The sequence below is a fragment of the Vulpes lagopus genome, chromosome 8 (assembly GCF_018345385.1).
Source record: "Vulpes lagopus strain Blue_001 chromosome 8, ASM1834538v1, whole genome shotgun sequence".
Classification (NCBI taxonomy): Eukaryota; Metazoa; Chordata; class Mammalia; order Carnivora; family Canidae; genus Vulpes; species Vulpes lagopus.
The window spans coordinates 36,591,072-36,614,763 of record NC_054831.1 but is presented as its reverse complement, the minus strand read 5'-3'; the positions used below and the strand labels follow the sequence as shown (position 1 = coordinate 36,614,763).

Sequence of the window (23,692 nt, the reverse complement as noted above, 5' to 3'; positions counted from 1 at the left end):
ATGTTTATATTCATCAAATTTGAGAAATGTTGAGCCATTTGTTTTTTCCAAATACTGTCTCTTCTTTTTCTCTCTCTTCTTCTGAGACTCCCATGATGTTAGATGTTGGTCCATTTGATGATGTCTCACAGGTCTCTAAGGTTCTGTTTGTTTTTCCTCAGTCTTTTTCCTTTCTGTTCCTTAGACTGTAATTTCCATTGTCCTGTCTTTAAGTTTGCTTTTCTTTCTTCTGCTTGCTCATACCTGATTTTAAATCCCTCTCATAAATTTGTCATTTCAATTATTTTAATTTTCAGCTGTTGAATTGCTTTCTGGTTTCTTTTTAGGTATTTTTTAATGTCCTATCTGAGATTTCCATTTCATTCATGTTATTTTCTTTACTTTTTCCACATCTTTCTTTAGTTCTTTGAGCATCTTTAAGACTTTATTTTAGGGATCCCTGGGTGGCTCAGCAGTTTAGCACCTGCCTTCATCCCAGGGCATGATCCTGGAGTCCTGGGATCGAGTCCCACATTGGGCTCCCTGCATGGAGCCTGCTTCTCCCTCTGCCTGTGTCTCTGCCAGTCTCTCTCTCTCTCTCTCTCTCTCTCTCTCTCTCTCTATCTCTCATGAATAAATAAATAAAATCTTAAAAAAAAAAAGACTTTATTTTAAAGTCTTTGCTTAGTAGATCTGCCATCAGGTCTTTTTAAGGGATATTATCTCTTAGTTTCCTCCTCCTCCCCCCTTGGTATGGGCCATAACTTACTGTTTCTTTGTATGCCTTGGGATTATTTTTTTTTAATGCACATTGGACATTTGAATGTAATAATGTGGTAACTCTGTAAATCAAATTCTTCTCCTTCTTCAGAGTTTGCTGGTTTTTTGGCATTGTTTTTTGGTTTTGATTTTTATAGGCTTTCTCTGTGCTGAGGATGGGCCCGAGTGGTACACTTAATGACTTCTCATTTTCTGAGCCTTTCTGTGAGCATGCATGGTCACTTTCTAATTTTTCCTGTATATGTAGTTGTACTGAATGTCCTAGTCTTTAATGTATGGCTTCCTAAAAGGAAAAAGACAAAAAAAATGAAGCTAGAGGAGAAAGGAATACTGGTTCCTTTAAATTTCCTGGAAGTCACCAGAGGGGAAGGTGAAACAGCTATGGCTGGCTGTTTGCCTCTTTGCTCTTCTGTGATCAGAAACAATGATCAGCAATCAGAGCACAGATCCCTGATATTCAGAGGGATCCCTTTTTGCCCACCTTGGCTCCTATGAACTGTGTGCAGGCTGCTGCAGGAACACAGACACAGCTCCCTGCCAACATGGCTGAGAGTGGGGATGGGTAGATACTGTTGTGCTAAGAGCGGAAACTGACTGAAATTGATGGCAATTTATCATCTAAGTCTTCCCCTGAAAGTTGCATGCTTTCAGTGGTATCCAGAATTACAAAATGGCTATATCATACAGATTCTACCAGTGCACTTGTTTATGTGGGAGACAGATTGCTGCTGCTTCCTATCCTGCCATATTCCCAGAATCCTCTTCCTCACTTGATTTTCATTTTCATTTTTTCTGATCTATAATGATGTTGAACATCTTTTTATATCGGTTATTTGTGTAACTTTGGAGAAATATCTATTCAAGCTTTTTGCCCATTTTTTTAAAAAGATTTATTTGTTTGAGGGAGAGAGAGCGATTACGTGTGTGGGAGAGTAGGAGTGGGGCAGAGAGAGAGAGAATCTTCAAGTAGTCTCCCCGCTGAATGTGGAGCCCAACCCTGGGCTTGATCTCAGGACCAATGAGATCTCGAACTTAGCCGAAACCAGGGGCAGTCACTTAACCAACTGAACCACCCATTTCCTCATTTTTTAATTGGGTTGTTTGCTATCTTCTTTTTTTTTTTTTTTAAGATTTTATTTATTTATTAATGAGAGAGAGAGAGAAGCAGAGACACAGGCAGGGGGAGAAGCAGGCTCCTGGCAGGCAGCCCAACATGGGACTTGATCCCTGGTCTCCAGGATCACGCCCTGGGCTGAAGGCAGGTGCTAAATCGCTGAGCCACCCAGGGATCCCCTGTTTGCTATCTTCTTGCTGAGCTGTAAGGGTTCTAAAAATATATGCTAGATACTAAACCCTTATCATGATTTGCATGATTTGCAATACTTTCTCCCATAGATTGTCTTTTCACTTATTTAGTAGTGTCCTTTGCATCAAAGTTTTTCATTTTGATGAAATCCAATTTACCTGTTTTTTCTTGTTTGTGCTTAGGTGTCATAGTTAAAAATTATTGTCTGATCCAACTCCGTGAGGATTACTCCTATATCCTCATCTTAAAATTTTATAGCTTTAGCTCTTAAATTTTTTTTTTTAAATCTTTTATTTATTTATGATAGTCACAGAGAGAGAGAGGCAGAGACATAGGCAGAGGGAGAAGCAGGCTCCATGCACCGGGAGCCCGACGTGGGATTCGATCCCAGGTCTCCAGGATCACGCCCTGGGCCAAAGGCAGGTGCTAAACCGCTGCGCCACCCAGGGATCCCTAGCTCTTAAATTTAGATCTATGCTTCATTTTTACTTAAATTTGTATATATATGAAAGAAGGTCCCAGTGGTATTTTTTGGCATGTGAATGTTCCTTTATCCCAGCACCATTTATTGAAAAGACAGTTCTTTCCCCATTCAGTGGTCTTGGTACCCTTGCTGAAAATGAATTGACCATGAATATGAAAGTTTATTTCTGGACTCTGTTCTGTTTCCATTGATCTATATGTCTGCTCTTATGCTAGCAGTACACTGCATTGATTAGTATAGCTTTATAGTAAGTTTTGAAACTATAAAGTGTAAGCTCACTAACTTTGTTCTTTTTCAAAATTGTATTGGTTATTCTGTGTCCCTTAATTTTAATATGAATTTTAGAATCTGCTTGCCAATTTATGCAAAGTAGTCAACTGAGTTTTGTTTTGTTTTGTTTTGTTTTTTAATTTGAGAGAGCGAGTGTGCATGCTTACATGCAAGTGTGAGGGAGAAGCAGAGGCAGAGGGAGGGAGAGACTCTTAAGTAGGCACCATATCCAGCGTGGAGTCCATTCTCACTATTCTGAGATCATGACCTGAGCAAAAACCAAGAGTTAGATGCTTAACTGACTGAGCCACCCAGTCACCCCAAGTTTAATTTTTCAAATGCTTTTTCTGTTGAGATAACCATGTGATTTTTTTTGGTCCTTTATTGATATAGTGTAGTATATTAACTGATTCTTGAGTTTTTTTTTTAAATTTTTTTATTTATTTTATTTTATTTTATTTATTTATTTATTTATTTTTTTGATTCTTGAGTTTTAAACCAACTTTGAATTTCTGGGAGGAATTCTACTTGGCCATGGTATATAATCATTTTTCGATGTTGCAGGATTTGGTCTGCTGGTATTTTGTTTAGGATTTTTTGCATCTGTATTCATAAGAAATATTAGTTTGTGTTTTTCTACCCTTGTGATGTCTTTTCCTGTTTTTGTTTTGAGGGTAATGCTGGCTTCATAGAATGAGTTTGGTAATTCTCTCCTTTTCTGTTTTTTTTTTTTTAAATTCCTAAAAGAAGGTACCCCCTTCACATTGTCCTTCACTCTAGTCACTCTTTTTATTTTAATCTATCATGGCCTGTGTAGTTGGATCCAAACTGCTCTGTGATGCTTTCTCTAATCACTCTTCCCTGTGAAGCTGGTTTCATTCCTGGACTTTCATTAATGCTTAAGGCCCATGAGCATACTTAATTATGTACTATGTCGTTACAGTCTCCAGTGTTATATGCTTGCTCCTTTTGTCTATTGTACTGATTGTGAGCTTCCTGGGAGCAGTGACTGGGTTCTCGGCTTCACATTTTGTCCTGAAGTACCTGGCATCTTGCAACATGTAAAAGTGGAACATTCTATCCAGTTACCTAGATTTAAAGGCTCTGAAAAATAATCTTTTTCAAGATTTCTTAACATTTATGAGTGTGTATATGTATTATATATTTGTATATGCTTTTTCACATGACCGTGTGCATTATTTCAAACATAGACCTAATTGTAGTTAAAAGAGAGTTTGAGAGGCAGCACTCCTGAGTCCTGATTCTGGCTGCTTGAGATAGATACCAGCCTCTGAGGTTTGCTGTTAGTCTGTTTTCTCATACATAATGTAGAAATTGGTGTGAAGATTAGAATAAAATTAATTATTAATTTAATACTTTGTGCTAGTAGGCACTCAGTATGTAATGATTATTATAACTTCTAGCTTAAGCTCCTTTTAAAGAATGAATATGATATGAACCATGCTTTCATATTTGTATTCAACACTTATCTGATATTAATCATGTCCTAATATGTATTTAAAATAATAGATGATTTGGTTAAAAAGTCTTAAATTTTGTTTAATAGCTGATTAGTTGAGATTTTTCCTTAATACTTTGACATAAGCATATTCTTTCTTCTGTTATTTCTTTGGAATGTCTCTAGAAGCTGTTGCTGTAACTTTTCCTTGACCTAAATGCTTGAGGAAGTGTCTAAAAGCATGGGCTCCAGAGCTAGACAGCCTGGATTCAAGTTCAGGCACTCACTAGCCATGTTAGTCTTACTTCCTCCTTTGCCATGCAGCAATGAGTATCTGCTTCTTAGGGACCTTTGAGGGTTCAGAGAGATACTCAATGAGAAACATTTAGCACAGGACCTGGCTTTTGGTAAGTGCTGAATATTAAGTAATTGTGCTCTTCATATTTATTGTCATCAGCATATAGCATCTGGCATTTGATGTTTTTTTTTTAAGATTTTATTTATTTATTCATGAGACACACACACACACACACACACACACACACACACACACAGAGGCAGAGACACAGGCAGAGGGAAAAGCAGGCTCCATGCAGGAAGCCTGATGCCTGATGTGGGACTCAATCCCTGGTCTCCAGGATCACACCCCGGGCTGATGGGTGTGATTGAGTGGACAGTTTTGTTGAAATTATTAACCTCCGTGTGGAAAACTCTTTGGGGCTTTTGTTTTTCTATAGGAAGAATCCTACACTGGGAAGGAGCCCTGGCTGGGTGAGATGCAAAGCTATTTCTAGATGGGCTGAGAGCCTGAGTTGGGAAGGTCCTTTCCGCTACTCTGAGTTTAAAGATGAGATTAGCAAGGCTACGATGCTGTGACTTTATGGTTACGTATTTAATCCTACCTTTGCTGTATCTTTTAATTTTTTTTAAACCTTCCTATCTGGTAATTTTTTTTTTTAAACCTTTCCATCTGGTGTGTTTCTAATAGGATTAAACAGTTAGCTGTGCAGATTTGATCAGCATTAGAAAACTCCTGTTTTTCTACTTCATTAATCAGGCCTGTTAAACAGAGCCTAGTCCATTAAACCAAATACAGTGAAACCCAGAGGAACTGCAGTGACCATCATGACCTTGTTTCCTGTGGCGGCATTGGTATATACAGAGGGTTAGCAACATGCAGCACACACCATTATTTTTATTGCCACATTTGGTATCAGAGTATGTGAAGCTTCTGAAGAAACACATCTACTCAAACAAATTCCTTATTTACGATAACTCACTGGAAAAGGTAGAGAAGATTGCTATATACATGTGTGACTTCAAAGTTGTAAAGGTAAAGCCATTTTTCAAGTTATTATTTCCAGTATTCTCTCATGTACTCTGTCTGACTGAGTCTAAATGTTTTCATCTAGTTTTTTTTTTGTTTGCATGTGGAAGTTGTTTGAGCAGAGGGCTAAATGTTTCAGGTATAAAATCACATAAACTGAACATAAATTTGTCCAATATAATGAATACAAATTTCCTTCAGGATAGACCTAATTCTTCACTATTTCCCTGTGGAAAACTGCCATCAAACCAAACCAAGATTAATGGTAGAATTAGAAACACTTGACCAGGTTGTCATCACTCCTTAAACTTAGTACATGAGAAAGCATAATGTCCAAAAGTTGAAACTCTCTCTATGTGGAAAGCTGTCAAAAAGTTCCAAGGCAAGGCTTCCATTATTTTATAATGTTCTCCTCTGGCCAATAACAGTGGCTTTACCTGTGAAGCATACCTGGGCTGAGAGAGGAAGTGAGGTGACTGCATTTCTCTCTATCCTGGGGTTAAAATTTTGGTGAGTTCATTCTAATCCTGATTTTTCTCTGTGTGATTTTTTTTTTTTTTTTAAATAATGTAAGCTTCCTATGAAATGGTGCTACCCAGGTTTTTCGTGTATTGGTTTACCTTGGACACACAGCACACTGAGTAGCCATTATCCCTCCCAGTGTACAAATGAGACTGAAGCTCAGTGAGATAAGATAACTTGCTAAAAATTACCCAGAAATGGGGATCCGGGGGTGGCTCAGCGGTTTGGCACCTGCCTTTGGCCCAGGGCATGATCCTGGAGTCCCGGGATCAAGTCCCACATCAGGCTCCCTGCATGGAGCCTGCTTTTCCCTTTGCCTGTGTCTCTGCCTCTCTCTGTGTGTGTGTGTGTGTGTGTGTCTCTCATGAATAACTAAATAAAATCTTTTAAAAAAATTACCCAGAAATGCTATTTTTTTTTTGAGAGAGAGAGAATGAGAATGAGTGGGTGAGAGCAAGGAGTGGGGAAGGGCAGAGGAAGAAGGAGAGAGAGAGAATCTTAAGCAGGCTTCACACCCAGTGCAGAGCCTGACATGCGGCTCCATCCACCACGCTGAGATCATGACCTCAGCTGAAATCAAGAGTTGGGTGCTTAACCAACTGAGCCACCCAGATGCCCCTGGAAAAGCTAATTTTTTCACAGGATTGTTGTGAAAAGTAACAGAATTGAGTGCTAAATGGAGAGTGGCTAGAGCTCTGTGGATTTTTTATTTGTGGTATGTGTTGACTGCCATGTTTAAATGAGTGACTTTGAGTAGCTATCTGGTATCTGTGCTTCCTGAGAATGACTTATTTTGAGAAATCAGTGTTAAACTCATTTGGATGTTGAAATTCATACAGTATTCTCTGGGAAGAATTACCTGAACCCAAGTGGTCAGGCTGCTTTTCTCTTAAAACTAAAACCACTCAGCTCAACAGAACCTGTGTCTGTTGAGTGGATCAGAGTAAGCCCGGCAATCCTCAGTCGGAACCACTTCGTCACAAGCAAATGTCTTCACATATGTGGGAAAGTGTGGGGAAAAGCATACAAATAGGGCCAGCCAAATTGCACAGATTATCACTTTCTTGTTGTTGCCAGTTTGGGTTTTCCTAGAGTGTATATTTAACTTGTTGAGTTTTTTCTCTCTGGTGTGTAATTGTTGTTATATATTAACTTAATGCCAGGCAACAGCACGAACTTAAGAGATCACACTGGTGGGTTTTTGTATTCTGTGTAGGACAAAGTTCAAAGCTCTGATAATCTCATGGTCTCAATTCTCCTACGGAGCAACTGGGCCTGAAATAAAATCATACTCGCTGTGGCGTGACCTGTTTAGTGGCCTTTCGAAGACTGGGAAAGGTAGAATGGGTCCAGTCTGTTGTTTTTAAATTAAATAGTTCTTTAGTTATCTTAATAAAGATCAGAGTTGAAGGAAAAATCCATTGTTTGGTTATTGTTTGAGTTTAAAGTCAAGTGGTAGAGTCTATAGAAAGTGACCAGTGCTTTACTATTAAAGGATTTGAGGAGATACGTTAGTTCGTTGTTACCTTAGGAAATAGCTGACGCCTTTCAGGGCCAGCACTGGGAATCAGCCTTTTGAAAAGTACATTCATGTAGCATTATGTTTTGTTTTTCCAGAGGACATGGCGACCTACTCTATAACTGTATTTATTACCAATGTGGGCACTTACCCCCTTTATGTAACTTAATGTAAGCCTTTCCTAATCACAAGAGACCAATGTACCTCACCGTGACATGTGTTGTAGCACTGAGTGGATGCTGGTGTGTGTTACAAAGACTGTACAGTAAAGGCTTTTTAAATAATAGTTTTCAACACAAGTGATAGACACTCAGTAAAATTCTCATGCTTTATCAAATATTTTTTCCACAGGGATTATATTTATAGGCAACGTTCTGCCATGAACATGACTTTTAGGGGTCTGTAATTTAGATTTTCCTGATTCAAGGCTATAATTTCTTCTGAAGCTACCTGGAGATCCATTCAGTAAGAAATAAACCAATGTAGAGAATTAGGAACTGAGATTTGAAAGGGCCAAATTAAGTTATGACTTTCTTGTTACCTCTGGAAATAATTGCTCTTTTAATTTAAAATCCATTAGCAGCCTTCTGTAAATTTTGGCTTCATGATTATCAGCAGTTCTGTATATCTGATCTTCTAATATGGTCTCATTTCAGAAACCTTAAGCAGATCATTGGTTATAATGTAATACGTGTGGTATTTAAAAGATTGCATGATAAATTTTACTGAAGGTATCTAATAACTTGGATTTATCAAGCCTTGCCAGGGCAACAGAGCCAATTGTATATATGTATGTATATATATATGTGTGTGTGTGTGTGTGTGTATAAATAAATATATATATATATATATATAGAGAGAGAGAGAGAGAGAGAGAGAGAGAATGAATAAATGAATGAATGAGTGATTGGTTTTAAGCATTTAGTTCATATATTTTTCAGGGCTGGTGGGTCTAGAATCTGTAGGGCAGCTCAGGAGGCTGGGAATTCCAGCAGGACGTGATGTGGCAGTCTTGAATCAGAAGGCAATCTTGAGGCCCAATTTCTTTCTTTGCAGAGACCTCAGTCTTTTAAGGACATCTACTGATTGGATGAGGCCCACTCACATTATAGAGGGTAATCTGCTTTATTCAAAGTCTGCTGATTTAACTGTTAATTTCGTCTAAAAAATACCTCACAGAAACATCTAGACTATTGTTTGGTCAAAAAATTGGGCACCCATGGCCCAGCCAAGTTGACACATAAAATTAACTATCACCATCTCCACATGGGGAAATGTTCATGTTACAGTTTACCTGTGGGCATGGAGAAGTCATCTTACCTTGCCTACCTGCTTACATGATGTAGAATTAACTAGAAGGTGAGAGTAGAAAATTAGAACGTTGGGGAGTAATCACAGGAAAATTAGATGCCACACCAGCATTTAGAAATTAATAGTGTGATTAAGGATAGAAATAATTCAAGGTATGACAAGGATATGCCAAGCCTCATGTCATATGGTTGCAGGGGCTGAGAATAGTCTTCAGACAGAAACTCAGCAAAACCAATGATAGACTACCCCAAAGTACCAGAACTGAACATAAATGAACTTTAGCAATGCACTCTGGTATAAGATTCCAGCAGAAATGATGTTAGCTTGTCATCAAGTTCTAAATCATGCCACTGTGCCAGCCCCAACAGCTAGAGAGAAGTCACCTTCCAGAATTTCTCAGCCTTAAATTTCAGAAAGCAAAAGGAAAGTATAGTACTGTAGCAGGCACATTAATTTTCTGCCTAGAAAATCCACGTTTTGGAGAGAGGTCCTCCACAAAGCAGCTTGTTTGACATGGGAACCAGAAGTATTGGGGGAAAAAATCAATTAAATTGAGAGAAAAAGAAATCAATAGCAAGAACTAGGATAAATAGCGCATTTGGCTTTATTTGTATATCCTCAGGAAATTCTAGTTGGTGAATTTATCAAGAAAGTGATTTCATTTCTGCAAAGTCACACTTAACATGCTGTTGAGTTGAAAGTGCCTTAGTCTGGGTCAGATGTGTAGGTGTGGGTTTACGCAAACGCAGCAGAATCAACAAGGAACCCTTTATGATTCCCTTTCCTTTAGGAGACTGTTCAGCAAACACCAAGTTCTGTGGTGTGACACTTTAGCAGGAAGCTCCTCTTTTCAGAGCAGTGGCACCTGTATTGTCACTGGTCATGCACCTCTAGGCTTTCAGAGCCCATTAATTCCTTTACTGTCCAAAGGGAGAAAGTAATAGGCAAATCCAGACCTCTTCTTCCATTGCAGAGTCATCCCTCCTCAGTTGTACATGAGCCATTTCTAGACTTGGGTGAAGTAGTTACAGATCTCAACTGACAGGTGGCTGCTTTTCTGAGCAGCTCGAGCTCGCGCTGGCTCCCAGCCAGCTTTGTTAACACACAGTCCTTGCCCTGGGTGTCCCCACTCTCCTCTTCCAGAAGCCTGGCAGGAGCATGGGAGATACCTGCCCCTCTTCTTCTTCACTGTGGATTTATTTAGAAAACCCTTGCATTTGAGGTACTTCAAGTAATGAAAGTATTTTCCTGGTTAAACAGTGATCACATAATTTTCAAATCCATGGCCTTACCGTGCTACCTCTTGATTTTCTGTAACACCGACCCCTGTGAATGACTCTCTGCCTCCTTCTTGAAGCTCTGCCTGGTGCCCATGCTGCCCAGTCTCCTCATTCTACTTCTGTCCGGCGGGTCTCTGCCAGCTCTTCCTCCTCCTGGTACTGACTGTCAGTGTTTTACAGGATGCTGGTTTCCAGCATCCTCTTTCTTCTTAACTCTAGCCATTCCTGTGGCCCTACCTCTGACCTTGTCCCCTCTCACTCTACATGTCTTGTTAAACATTTGTATTTTTTGAGTCAAGACCCGAAGTTCTAGCATTAGTAAGTGTTTAATGTGGTGGACACTTCGGTGTGAATGAAAGCACATCTACCCTTCTGTCCTAGGACTGGGTGCCCTCACAATGGTGTACATACTACAGACTTGTCTGAGTTTCCCTCCTGGATGTGATTGGGGTTAAAGTGGTGGCAAAGCAAAGGGAAGAGTTGGTCATAGGAGGAGGTGTCCTGTGAGGCAAATCTTGAAGATCTTGTAGGATTTTGAGAGGCTAATATGGAGAAGGCAGCCTTCCATCTGGGTAGAAGAGTGTAGACAGAGGCAAGGTAGCAAAAGGCGCTTGTGGAGACTAGCAGGTAGTCCTGGGTGATTGAGGCCAGGAGCATCTCTGTATGGGAACAGCATGAGATGAAACAATTTTTTATTCTTCCTACTGTTCTCAAAATGCCACACGCTGTGCCTTGCACCTCATAGGAGCTCCTTAAAGTTTCTGAAAATAGTTGAAAGTGAGGGTGGGTATGAATAGTGACAGCCTTGAAGGCTGGACTGAGGAGATAAAATTTTAATCCAGGGAGCCATTGAAAGTTATTGAGCAGGCTGTTGACTGGGACCAGGGATAAGCTTTGGGAAACTCCATCTGGCATTTGGGCACTGAATGGACTGGAGAATAGAACAGAGGAAAATGCTAACAGATCTTGGTGAGAGGTAAGAAGCCTCTGAGGTTGGGTACCCGCAGAGAAAGTAGACATGAGGGAATGAATCTAAAGATTTGGGGAATGGGTGGGGTTAGGGAGATGGAGAGGTTCAGGATTCTCAAGGCTGTGGGGGTGGGCACCCCGGAGAAGGGAGGTTTTGTTGGCACCGGGGGACTGCTGAAAAGAGGACTTGACCTTGGTTAGGTCTGAGAGCGACAGGTGAATCCAGGTGAAGAGGCTCCCCGAGTGTTAGAGCAGAAGCAGTTGCAAGAGTGTAGGGAGGCAGCAGTAGGAGAAAAGACCTAACTGTTTACCTGCACGGGAGCCATGCTGGGTGATGGATGATAAAGATGATTGAGGAAGTCTCATCCTGCAGAGGATTTCCAGGTCAGACACTGCAGGGTAAGCAATCAGAGAATTGTAATATGTTTAGACAAGACTAGAAGGGAGGAAGTACTGAGGGTTATAGAAGCATGAGAAGCAGAAATTGGAGAATAGTTTGTAGAGGAGACAGTGTTCAGGCTCCAGGCCCACCTTCCTGTCCTTGCATCCACGTTTCAGCAGCAGTGTCCTTGATGATGCCTCATTAATCTTGGCCACCTTCCAGTTAACATGAGCTCCAGTGGTTTTACCACACACCCCAAGGGTCCTTGCAGGACAGGGATTCTAAGATGGTGACACTGCAGCCGTACATGATGGGGGTGTGAGACACAAATGATGGCAGATGAATGCCAATCCAGGAATCTGTGATTTAACATGCTTACAGGTGCCCTGAAGTTAGCATCATTCAAGACATATGGTTGTTTGTTTTTTAAAGAAAGAAAAGTCCATGCAGCTAAGATCATGTTGGGACCTCTCTTTATCTGGCCTGCAAGAGCAGGGCAGGGACTGCAAAGGAGAGTTCCCAGGCTGTCTGCAAGAGGAGGTACATGTTGTTGGACCAATATAGATGCGGAGGTGGACTGGGTGCTCTGGATACTTGCTATTGTTGCTTCCTATGGACATTCAAGTCATTCATGGACCATGGAAATGGATTACTGACTCTTCATCCAACGTCTACTCAAGTGACCTTTTAGAGGATAATTATTTTATTTTTTAAAAAGATTTTATTTATTCATTTGAGAGAGAGAGAGAGAGAGAGAGAGAGAGCAAGTGGTGAGGAGGGACAGAGGGAGAGAGAGAGAAAGAAGCAGACTCCTTGTTGAGCAGGAAGCCTGTTGCAGGGCTCGATCCCAGGACCCAGAGGTCATAATCTGACCAAAGGCAGGTGCTTAACTGACTGAGCCACCCAAGGCACCCCAAAGGGTGATTATTTTACTTCTTAACTTGTAACAGTGTTAGAATTATAGTCCTAGCAACTGCATAATCAACATTTCCCCACTAACTGATTTGGTCTACTCTATTAGGTTGGAAGGACAAGGATTTCCTCTTCTAACACTACCATTTATTCTGTGGCTAAATCACTTGTACACTATCTGCTTAAAGGTACGTGGAATCTTGGCTTCACCTGCAGGGCATAAATCAGAGATTTCATTTGTACCTATACAAGGAGCTCACATGGTCTTCTTATCTGAAAACAGTTACAAAATGTTTGTTTATTGGAACAGGAGGTAAAACAATACATCCTGTAGGGTGAATTATATCTCAATTAATATGAGCAGACAATACAGCCTTTTATTTTTTTAATTAATTAATTATTTTTATATTAAGATTTTATTTATTTGAGAGAGAGAGAAGGAGCGAGTGAGAGAGAAAGAGCATATGAGCAGAGGCAGAGGGAGAGAGATAAGCAGACTCTTCCTGCTGAGCAGGGAAGCCCGTTGTGGGGCTTGATCCCAGGACCCTGGGATCATGACCTGAGCTGAAGGTAGATGCTTAACCAACTGAGCCGCCTAGGTACCCCACAATACAGCTTTTTATTTATTTATTTTTACAATTTTTTTCTTTTAACGATTTTATTTATTTATTCATGAGACACACACAGAAAGAGAGAGAGAGAGAGAGAGAGAGAGAGAGAGAGGCAGAGACCCAGGCAGAGGGAGAAGCAGGCTCCATGCAGGGAGCCTGACGTGGGACTCGATCCCGGGTCTCTAGGATCAGGCCCTGGGCTGAAGGCGGTGCTAAACCACTGAGCCACCCGGGCTGCCCACAATACAGCTTTTTAAAAGTTTCCCCATTTCTCCCCTTCCTAGCTTTGCTAGTCACTAGTCTGTTAGTCTCCATGGATTGACCTATTCTTGACATTTCATATAAATGGAATCATGTAACATGGCCTGTGTTGTGACTGCCTTGTTTCCCTTAGGATATTTTCAAGGCTCATCCACGTGTAGCATGTATCCATACTTCCTTTATATGGCCAAATAATATTCAAATCTGTAGGTATATCCTGTTTGGTTGCTCCCTGCATCAGTTGGTGGACACTTGGTTTATTTCCACATTTTAACTATTAGGTCTAATGTTGCTGTAAACATTCACGGACAAGTTTTTGGGTGGACATATGTTTTCAAGTCTCTTGGTAATACACCTTGGCATGGACTCAGTCGCTGGGTCATATGATAACTCTAATATTTTGCGGAGCTGCCAAACTGGTTTCTAAAGTAGCTGCACCATTTCCATCCCACCAGCCATGTAAGGGGTTCTGATTTCTTCACATCCTTGTCAACACTTGTCTGGAACAATACAGTATTACAGCAAACTCTGAATCGTTCAGGTACTGGTTATCTATAACGAGGGTTGTCTAGGGTTTTGGTTTCTCTGTCTCCCAAGTAACTAATTTGTCAGTTTCACTCTAATAATACCCAGTTTCACTTTCCCAGGGATGGGTGGGTGAATAGAACATGGGAGAAGTTTCGCTGGTTAATGTAGGTACATATTAACACCTGTTAACTAGTTGGCTAGAAAGGTTCCAGGGGGAAAAGGCTGAATGTATCAACTTAAGTGAGGTTTTGGATTAGTGACAAGTGCTCCACAGAGGACTGGGAATATATTCTTGAGAATTTGTAAATTTGGGGTTTTCATTTATGAAAATAGTGACAACTAAGCATGTTCCGTATTGTCTGGATGACCACCATGTAGGGAAAACTGAATTAATTTTAGTGCTTTTGTGTTTCAGTTTGTTTAGGTGCCAAGAAATTCAACAGAAATGACAGTACTTAAGGCAGAGTTTTCAAAACATTTCAGGGGCTCAGGGTAACTTTTCTAAGACTTTCCTGTATTTCTCACATGTGGCAAGGAGTGTCACAGTCAGTACTTCTGGTGTTTTCAATGTAGCCCTTGTAATGACAGTGAGAAGGAAGGCATACTCCCAAAGGGTTGAAAGCTTCATGTAAAGAAGCCTGTTGCAAGCAAACATTACTCTGAAGTGTTACACTATAATATTTAACCTTTATGTGAATTTATATTGTTTCATAACATTTATATAATCGATAACTAATATTTATTGTAATATAAAGTCTTAAATTACATAACATCAAGTGAAAATAGCTGTACCTTTCACCAGCACATTAAAAAGCCTCCAATTTATGTAGAACAGATTTTTTTATTGTCCTTTTCATGTCATCCATTCATTTAATTAATGTTGATTGGTCCCTGCGCTGGGGCCATGCAAAATTATAGAAGATGTTATCCATTCACTTTAAGATCCTGCAAGGTACTTGAGGAAACAGCACCAAGATGTGATATAAGAAGTCAAGTTCAAGTCAACATAAAATGAAAAAGAGGCAAGGATGCTGTGGAAAGAGATTTTTGGGCAGGGTGCTTAAATATGTGTGAATAAATGGTCAGAGATGACAGTTTACAGCTGGAAGGACCTGAGTTTACGTCCCAGGGCTTAAACTTGCCTTATGACTTTGATCAAGTGACTTACCCTTTCTACGCATCACTTTGCTTCCCCCAAGGGATCATGCATGGTTAAGTTCATGTTGGAAATTTCTAGAATTAGATCAGTTTTGAGAAGTAGTGGAGTGTGGTAGAGAAGAGGTCAGATTCTGTTATTCCATCAGAGTTCACCTCAGGCCTCCTGTGGCTTTGGACCTCTCCATGAGTCTCTAGGACTCACTGTCCTCATATGTGAAATGAAGGTAACTGGAACTGTGCATGAAGAGCAGAGACGAGTAATTAGACTGTTCCAGATCTTTTTACGTGTCTGGGCATTTGATACAGAATCTGGAGAATGAGTAGAGCAAAGAGAACATGAGTAAGAACCATAGAGGCTAAGGAGGTCTATGTAATATATTGTAATATAATATCTATACTCATAACCTATAAAAAAAAGAACTTAGGTAGAAAAGGTAGAAAGCACTTAGATGATAGAAAAATAGAGAACAAGTTTTTGAGATATTCATCCCCGTGGGTTATATTTTTGGAAAGTCAAATAAAGATTACAGTTCATTTTAGAAATAATTCTGGCTTCTTCTTTGCTTGTTTGTTCATATACATGAACAGTCTATTACAATGTCTGGTAGTTAATGTTCGTTAAACATTTACTTTCTGAAGAAATTGGCAGGTTTGTAGAGAGTAGTATATTTCAAGAAACAGTAATAGGCATGATTTCTAAATTAGACTTGAATGTTGGATTGAGCAGAAGAAGAGAACCAATTTGAGAAAAAGGAGTTGAGTATGAAATGAGCAACTAGCTGCTAGGTATAGGTGAGTAGTGATCAAATATATTGGAAAAGTAGGACTAAGTTATTTGGAAATCTTAATTTTATGGTAAAAAGTCTTAATTTTGGTTAGTATTTCTGTCTTTAGAAGACTCCTGTTTTAAGGAAGACAGATCTTGCATTCTACTCTCTGAAATCCCATAACTGGTACCTTAACTAACATTCATATGATAAAGTAGTTAAGTGTATGATAATAGTGACAAAAATTGTGACAGACAAAATGGAAAGAAGTGATAAAGATGGAAAGAGTAAATGGCAAAATGGTGATTAAATATAGATTAAGTATATCAAACAGTTTTTAAGAGGAGCAGAGATTTATATAGTCAGGAAAGGCCTGCTGAAATGTTTAAGAGACAAAGCTAGTTAAAGTCCTACAGGGCAGTAACCTTTGTAGTATGTTCTCTGCAAGGCAGAAATTATTTGCATCACTGCTGGACAAAAATAATCTACAAATTAACCTGTAATTTACCTAATCAGGGGTAGACAGCAAGTCAGAATAAAGTCTGTTCTAGAGAATGAAAGAATCTTGAGTGGGCCTGTTTGGCCTACTCTGGTGGGAAACTGAAAAGTTGCCATCCTTTACGTTGTTTTCATTTCTGGGTAATTTTTAAAAATGTGTATAAGGATTAGGCCGATTAATACCACCCAAATTACGATGATGTGTGAGACTGTCCATCGAGTTCCCTATGTCTCTCAATGTGCACGTGGTCTCCTGGAGGCAGATTTTTGTCTTGGGCTCAAATCCTGCAATAACACGTTTGGTTTCTGTTTTCTTTTTCTTTTTCTTTTTCTTTTTTTTTCTTCTTTCTTCTTTCTTTCTTTCTTTCTTTCTTTCTTTTCTTTCTTTCTTTCTTTCTTTCTTTCTTTCTTTCTTTCTTTCTTTCTTTCTTTCTTTCTTTCTTTCCTTTAAGATTTTGTTTATTTATTTGAGAGAATGAGTGAGCACAAGTAGGGGGAGGGGCAGCAGGAGAGGGACAGAGTACCTCAAGCTGACTTCCTGCGGTGGTCCTCAGGACCCTGAGATCATAACCTGAGCTGAAACCAAGAGTCAGATGCTCAACTGACTGAACCACCCAGGCATCCCTGTGTTTGGTTTCTTTAAAGTAGAGCCATTACAGGGCCCCTGGGTGGCTCAGTGGTTAAGTGTCAGCCTTTGGCTCAGGGCATGATCCCGGGGTCCTAGGATCAAATCCCATATTGGGCTCCCCGCATGGAGCCTGTTTCTCTCTCTGCCTATGTCTCTGCCTCTCTCTCTGTGTCTCTCATGAATAAATGAGTAAAATCTTTTTTTTTTTTAAAGAGCCATTGCTCTTCCAACAACTAACCTTCCATTTTTCCTCTCTTCTTTTTTCATTTTGTTTCTAAACTGTCTGTACTAAAATTTCAAATACTCAGTCTTTCTGCTTACACCTCAACTCCCATATAGAGTCATAGAAAGTCACTTTGTAATAAAACAGCAAGCCTATTTCAGATACAAATTGCTTTGCTGTATGTTCCAGAAACGAAAAAAAGTTTAGAGGTCTCTGAAATGCTTTGCCACTAAATCTTTTAGACTCAGGTAACAAAACCCACAGGATTCTCTCCCTGAGTTATTAAGTTTGGTTTGGGATTACTGTAGGGGTACCACTCTTTCTCATTCTTGTAGCAGTCTGCATCAGTTTCCTAAATAACTGTTGTTTGGAACTTAAAACTGGACATAGGCTTATGCAGATAAATGGGTGAGTTTTGTTTTATAGTCTCTTCTCTTTGTCCTTGTTTTACAAATCCCAGGTACTATATGACCCTGTGTCACATGTGATCTTTAGGACATGGAAACTAGTTCAACAAAGTTAGAAGAGTTAGAACCTGCAAAGACAGGTTCCCAGGTGATAACCAGAAGGCATCGAAGATGGGTGCCCAATCCTACAGAATTTTACTGCAATTTATGTAATGATTATATTTTTAGGATATGTGTTATGTATTGCAGGATCAGAAAACTGTAAAGGTGGAGAAAACCTTAGGTCATGAATCTAGCCCTCACACTGTGGTCTGTGGCCCCAGCTACTGAGCCCACCTTCGGTGGAAACCATGAACCTCCCTAGATGGCATGTTCTGTGTCCTTGATTATTCATGAATTCTGTGTCCCAGAATGAAAGCAATCTCATTCTGTACACAGATTCTACCCAAGGGTGCACATACAAATAAATCTCTATTCCCTCTTCCATCAGAAAATCATTATGATACCTTCCCTAATAGTTATCTTTTAAAATCTCAGATTCCCAGAATCCTTCTACTGTTTGTGGAAGGAAAAGGGTGGCAGACAGTGGTCCAAACTGACTGCAGTTTGTCTGTTTCTTTTAGATGTGGTACTTAGGATTGGATATATTACTCCAAATTAACCAGCCAGTGTATAGGCTTAGGGGAGGGATGAAAAAACTGCTCATATCAAAAGATCTATCATTTGTGTAGACTAGGAATATATTGGAATTTCTGTTAGCTTTGTGACACTGTCCAGTCACATCCGGCTATCTGGTTACATCTTTGAGTTCTTCTCGAAGTAATTGCTTTTTGTCAACTAGTCCCATCTTAGCCATGTGTAAATAATTTTTAACCTAATTTAAAAAACCTTGGCTGTGAATACTTATAATAAACAGCACCATTAATAATAATACATAATTTTCATCAGAGTTATTGGTGGCTCTAGAATTAGGATTCTAGTCCTGGAATCAGATTCCTTGCAGGTTCAAATCTTATCTCCATGGCTTATTGCTAAATGACCTTGACATCATTCATTGTGATTGTGCCTATAAGGTACTTCCCATGGCTCTTGGCACATGGTCAATGGTCAACAGATGAGAGCTGTTCTTATCCTTTCTCAGACTCCCACTGAACTCAATAGGCATTATCCTATTTAACCCAACTACAACTTTAAGAATACTCATTCCTTTTTTCAGATGCAGGAACTGAAGCTCATAATAGTAATGTAACTTGTTAAGGGTTATATGGCTGCTGAGTGGTGTGTTAGGAGTTTGAACATAGGCCTATCTGATGCCAAATGATTGGCATACTTAACTTAGCTCTATTATATTATATTATTTGTTTTAGTGTTTTCTGACCCATTCTTTTAACTCCTGTCTTTTTAAAAGCTGTTTTATTAAATATTTAAGTTACACACAAAATATTTGTAACCTGTGTGAATCAGATATCAACAAATAACACATATGCATTAACCCAACCTGAAACATAAAATGCCACCAACATCTATAAATATTCCTTGCTTGTCCTCAGACTCTGCCGACCCCTACCAGGGAGGGTAACCTTATTCTGAATTTTGGAATTATCACTTGTTATCTTTTTCTTATTGGTTTCCCACTTATAAATATATTCCTAAACAATATATTTTAATATAATTATCTAGTTGGATAAGCCTGACTTATGAAATCTGGCCATGAAGCAACTTTATTTTTTGGCTCCCGGCTGTCCCCTTCAATTAGCTCTGGGTTAGTTCTTCCCATGCCCTCAATGAAGACTCAAGCAGTACCCATGACTTTTCTTGTCATTTTTGGATCATAAAAATCTCATTTCAAGTTGGAAAAAAAAGCCAAATAAACAATACTCATTCCTTCAGTTAAAATGCATGACTTCATGTAATAATCAAACTTTAATCTTGCTTGCTTTAAAATGGGCAGACTGTGTCTCATCTCCCTGTCCCTGCCCCGGGAGTATTGCAGGCCATCCCAAGCCCTTGTTCTGTTCTTTCATGTGGATTTGAAAGTCAGCTGGTCAAGGTTATGCACATAGAGTCTGGATTTTGATTGGAGGTATTTTCAAATCCTGATGTTGTAATGGTAGTGGTTCTCCCTTTACCTTAATCAGGTTAGCGTAATTATTAACATAAGGGGTGGTTTCTGGGCACTTATCTAGGTGAGCAAGGACCCTCTGTGCTGTGTACAAAGCTCTCAAGTAGTAGGTCTGCGTCACTGGGCTGAACGTCCTATTCAGTCAGCAGGTCTTTATTCATGTTTTGAATTAATATACTTTATTTTTTAGATCTTTATGTTTTTAAGGTGGTAGAGATATTGATTGGGAGGTACAAAGTTTCCAAATACCCCCATCCTTTGCACGCAGGTTCTCATTATTAACATCTTATATCAGTATGACACAATGAGCCAATGTTATTAAATCTGTTTTTATTAACTAAAGTCCCTAGTTTATGTTAGGGCTCACCTTGCTGTTGTGCGGTCTATGGGTTTTGACTAATGTATAATAATGTATATCCATCATTATAGTATCAGACAGCATAGTTTCACTGCCTTAAACGTTCTCTGTGTTCCGCCTAATCATACATCCTTCCCCTTAGCCCCTGTCACCCACTGATCTTTTTTTTTTTTAAAGATTTTATTTATTTATTCATGAGAGACACAGAGAAAGAGAGAGACAGAGACATAGGCAGAGACACAGGCAGAGGGAGAAGCAGGCTCCATGCAGGGATCCTGACACGGGACTTGATCCCGGGTCTCCAGGATCACTCCCTGGGCTAAAGGCAGCGCTAAACTGCTGAGCCACAGGGGCTGCCCACCCACTGATCTTTTTACTGTCTCTATAGTTTTACTTTTTTCCAGAATCCCATATAGTTGTAATCATGTAGAATGTAGCCTTTTCAGATTGGCTGCTTTTAAAGTTTCTTTTTCATGGCTTTTAATAGCTCAATCCTTTTCATAGTGACAAAAGTCAGTGACTGTAGTGATATCCCATTGTCTGGTGGCAGCCCATTTATTTATCCATTCATCTCCTGAAGGATGTAGTAGTTATTTCCAAGTTTGGGCAATCATGAATAAGGCTCCTATAAACAGCTTTTGAGCTTTGATCTCTCAGGTCCTTGTTTGTAAAATGAAACACTGAGAAGAAGTCTTTTATCATTTCTAACTGTCAAAAATCCCATCTGTGAAGAAATATGACTACCAGGAACAAGAAAATTAATTTGGGTGACTTTTTAAAGTCACATGGAAGTGGTCCCCTTGGGGGAAAATGCACACGAGGAGAAAAGAGAAGGGTGGCCATGAGGCGAGAAAGATGCTTTGAATGAGAAAGACTCGGTATAGCTGTGAGCTTATGTATTATTTTAATTAATTAATTAAAAGTATAAAACAAAACCAAGAGTAGCAAAAAGTGTAGCTAGAGGTGGAGGAAGCTGCTGGTGGGATACAGTCAGGCTGAGAGAGAGGAGGAATTTTCAATAGGGGCTGATGGTGGGACCTAGGGCATCTGGTGCTCAGTTTATGTGACAGTTTTGCAGGGTATAACCAGTTTGCCTGTGAAGCTATTAAGGAAGGGCCAGCAGCAGGCATACATGCACTAATGTATCTGTTTAGCAGGCTGGACATCAACATGTACTTGAAACAGTACGAACAATAGAGATCATGTTTGTAGGGCAACACTCACCACACAGCACCTGTTATGGCCCTGGTGCTCTGTTAGTAGCTCACACTGGCCATTTCCTCACACTGAGGTAACTACGACTGTATTCTGAATCTGAACCCAGGGGGTTGTGCATGGAGAACTCTCCAGCCCTGAGAGTGTGGCATCTAGGTGAGAAATCTCTCCTCTACCTTTTGGATCACAGCCAGGTCCAAAGGGGCAAATACTAGGAGATTAGTTTGTTTGTTTTAAAGTTCCTTGAAAAGAGTGACAGCAAAACCATCAAGAAGGAAGACCTTTCCTGAGGTTGTTGGTGGTGAGGATGGAATTATGAGGAGGTACGTTACTGACTTCTCTGAGGTGGGGATTTGGGAAATCTGTTGTGGCTCTTTTGACTGAAATTCTTGACCTGGATGCTTTACCATCAACTATGTAACTTGTCTCGAACGTTTATTAGATCAATCATAAGGCAATTATGATCAATATTTTTTATTTTGTATATTTAACAGATTTATTGGTATTTCTAGTTAACTCATTCAATTGTATGATTCAGTAAATTTTCATAGATTTATAGAGCTATGAACAGCCATCACAGCAGAACAACATTCTAATTTGGACTGTTTCTACTATCCCCAAAAGAAACCTCATGGCCATTTATAGGCCACACTTCCTCCCCTGGCCCCCAGCAACCACTAATCTGCTTTCTGTATCTATAGATTTACTCTCTAGCCACCTTATTATGTCACTAGAACCAAACAGTACCTGGACTTTACATCTGTCTTTTCTGTATCCCTTTCAGGTTTCACTTAGCTGTTGAGGTTTATCGATGTTGCAACAGTATTTTATTTTTATACAGTTAAGATAAGTGACTTTGTAATACGTGACTCGTGTCTTCCATACATCCGAATTTATTCTTGCTTTTATTTTTTATTTTTTTTTAAAGATTTATTTATTTATTCATTCAGAGAGAGCGAAAGAGAGGCAGAGACACAGGCAGAGGGAGAAGCAGGCTCCAAGCAGGGAGCCTGACGTGGGACTCGATCCTGGGTCTCCAGGATCACTCCCCAGGCTGCAGGCGGCGCTAAAGCGCTGTGCCACCGGGGCTGCCCTCTTCTTGCTTTTAAAAGATAGCGGGTAAGGATATCATTTTGTTGTGTTGTGGCGAGCTTGTTTTTTAATTCTTCTAGGATTAATTTCAGAAGGATGTCCATAATGTCATTGTGCAGAAGAGTCTGATCTTCCTGTGACTAGCCCCCCCACCCCAAGCCCTCTTTTGACTATAAAACTATACATCTACACTAAATAGGTGGCTGTAAATATTCTGCCCATGACCATAAAGAGCATTTGGTCCCCCAGAGAATTTGCCCAGGCACATTCTTGAGAGTAGCCTGGGGACAAGTGTCTGCTTGAGCACTTTCTCATCTGCACCAGAGCTGGGCAGGGCATCCTGCCAGCACAGTCCCTGGAACTCAGTCCTGGCCTTGGTCAAAGACCTAAGTTCCTGTTTTTTAACTTTACCTTTCTTTGAGGTCTAGTATTGGAACACTCCTGTGACTTTTTTATGTGTGTGCAAATTAGAGAAGAAAATTAAAATTGAGATTTAATACCTGAAGTGAGTAGGAGGAAGAATCTTAGAAAATAATAGATAATAGGTCCAATATTCCTATTCAGAAGATGTAGGTAGAAGACAGTGACAACTCTCTCATTAGGCAGGTGTTTTTAATTTTTTTTCCTTTTGTTCTTCTCTTTTTACATTTCCTATTTTTGGGGATAAGAAAATTTCAGCAAAGGTAGCAAAGCACTCATGAGAGGCCAGAATAATGTTATGAACAACCACTTATTTTGTGCGCTAAAAAATGTTATAATTGAAGCATTGCACATGTTTGTCCAATGTGGTGGTAGTTGATAAGGAAATGGTAAACCCTAACTCGGGAAGCAATAAATAGCTCCAAGAATTATGTTGTGATTTTAATGATGTCAAGGTTTCTGAGGAACAGATATCTGGAGTTGCCACTTTCCCAAGTGCCATGTCCCCCAAGTGCAAAGGACCATTCCATGGAGGATAAAAATTGGTGTCTGGGTAATCATCACTTAACAGAAAAGGAAAAAATACTGATAATACAGCCCTTCAGCTTTTTCCGTCTCTCTTTAAATTCCACACAAAGAAGCCTTCATTTCATAAAGTCTGTTTTGGTAACTGTCTCATTAGTCCGGTGTCAAATCAAGAAAAGGGATGGAAGCCCTATGTCCCCTCCATGTTTCTTTGAATATCAAGGATTCGATGTGGTATGCGGGTCTCTGGATGTGATATGTAGACAGTCCCACGTGTGAATTGAGAGGGCAGGACTCCAGTGATGTCGGGCTTTCCCTTCATTTCATGGCTGATTCCTGAAGACAAGAATTGGGCTAGGCTAATTCCTGTTCCTAGCTT

At 39.8% G+C, this 23,692-nt stretch overlaps 1 protein-coding gene across 4 annotated transcripts in view; it reads left to right on the top strand.

Annotated features, from left to right (window-relative positions):
* The window catches only part of SPATA13 (spermatogenesis associated 13), a 346,365-nt gene that overhangs the window by 223,545 nt on the left and 99,128 nt on the right, over positions 1 to 23,692 (top strand). Inside the window, exon 1 of one of the 4 annotated variants that reach the window (XM_041765383.1) lies at positions 14,852 to 15,850. The exons of the other annotated variants lie outside the window; for them this stretch is intronic. The gene's annotated coding sequence lies outside the window, so the exon portion shown is untranslated. Of the gene's footprint in view, positions 1 to 14,851; positions 15,851 to 23,692 lie in introns of those variants that run through there. 4 annotated transcript variants of the gene reach the window in all.